Source organism: Austrofundulus limnaeus, unplaced genomic scaffold, assembly GCF_001266775.1.
Source record: "Austrofundulus limnaeus strain Quisiro unplaced genomic scaffold, Austrofundulus_limnaeus-1.0 Scaffold30, whole genome shotgun sequence".
Lineage (NCBI taxonomy): Eukaryota > Metazoa > Chordata > Actinopteri > Cyprinodontiformes > Rivulidae > Austrofundulus > Austrofundulus limnaeus.
In genome coordinates, this window is record NW_013952432.1 from 1,747,485 (window position 1) to 1,749,423 (window position 1,939).

Sequence of the window (1,939 nt, forward strand, 5' to 3'; positions counted from 1 at the left end):
TGTGTGTGTGTGTGTGTGTGTGTGTGTGTGTGTGTTTGTTTGTTTGTTTGTTTTCGTGACATATCAGGACATTTTTAATGAAAACACACCTTCAATATTAGGACAGTTGGAAAAATGGGGACATTTTTTGGGTCCTAATATTTCCGAGCATACCAGAGTTTTCTACATGCCCCCAACATGCTCCTAAACCAAAAATCTTGAATGTCCTAAAATGTCACAATTCTAAGAAATTTTGTGTGTAAGTGTGTGTAGCGTTTTTGCTCAACTTCAAATACGCCAACTAGTGGCCAGTTTTGGAACAAAACACACTTTTCGCACACTTCTACCCATATGTCAAGATTGTCAGAAAACACACTCTTCAACATTGGTAGCATTTTTAACTATGAAACCAAATAATGAGTGAACCAGTGCCACAGTTGTCATCTTGAAGTGAAAGTGGATGTCATGAAGCTGCTAGATAGGTCTTTTTAGATAACGTCATCAGGAAATTTGACCGTTGCAGATGTTTCTAAACATTACCTATCCATTATACTGTTGGGTTTTTATTTATTTATTTTTAACTGTATCTACTCCAACGATTTCTGTCTGTTTTTATACACTGACTTATTTTTTCTCACCTAAATTTCTTTTCAGGTCTACCAAATATTATAAAGACCTATAGAATTCTGTCTTATCCAGATGTCAACATCTATTTATCGTGATTGTACTTTTTTTCTCTTTCTTTAATTCATTTTGATCAATGCAAATGCTTTGTCGATTACTATGTGACGTGTGCTGATGACCACTTGACCAGGTCACCCTTGTAAAAGAGATCTCGATCTCAACGGGCTCTACCTGGTTAAATAAAGGTCATTGATTGAATTGATTGAATTTTTTACTGTTTTGTGGAAAATGCTGTTTATGTAAGAACATAATTATTATAAATTACCATATATTTGTGTAAAATAAAGGGCTTTTTATTGTTATCATTTCCTATGCTAAGCATTTTCACATTTTGGCTACAACTTCCAATCCTAATAAAGATGTGTCTAGTCATTAAAAAAATAAATAACATTAATTACTGTTTTCTAACTGTTTTAATTTGTAAATACTGTTTTTACATACACCTTTTGGCTACTAGCTTTGGCCAGGAAATAGCTAGAGCTATGAAACTTTCAGGAAACTTAGAGTACATAAGCTTGACAGTGTCCTCTGAGTTTTGTGGCCATAGCTACAAGCTAACTCACTGAAAGGGGTTGAGAGTTCTGTAAATCTCCATCTGGGACAGTGTTCGAGGCGAAAACGCAACACTTGTTTGCTACTAGCTTCAGGAAACATAGAGTTTATCAGAAGCCTGGTTTGCCCCATAAACATTTCCTTTGCCTGTAAAGTGCCAGTTTACGCCCGTCGCAGGGGCCAAAATGCGCAATGCTCCAGGGACTCCAAAATGCAAAATTCATAATAAAAATTGAATAAGAGGCATGATTTCACACCCAGAGTCCAATACACTTGGTCCCATTGCTGTATGAGGTCCCTGAAAAAGGTTGGCCCCTGCTAGTAAGGGGCCCCTGGCTCTGACATATGTTAACCCTTTAAGGTCTGGCGTCTCAGTGGCTGTTTTTAACAAATTTTGAATTTACCCTTATACAGCATTTCCACCTTAAAAACTATTTACCTTGCCTTCTTTCAGCAGCACTGAACAGATACCGCTGTATGACACAGCTTTTCTCAGCTTGTTTAACTCCGAAACTGAAGAGGACCGACAGTTTCAGTGTGCCGGAGGACGATGAATGAGACTTGAGAATGAGACTGATGAGATGAGAATAAGACTTTTTGTTGGACCAGAAACGGTTAAAGAAAACTACCAAAATAAGGTCAGTTAAATGACCCGTATTCCTCCGAACTTTACCGGTAATTTCTAAAGGTTTGCTTTTTATGTTTTAATTCCAGACCTCTCGCC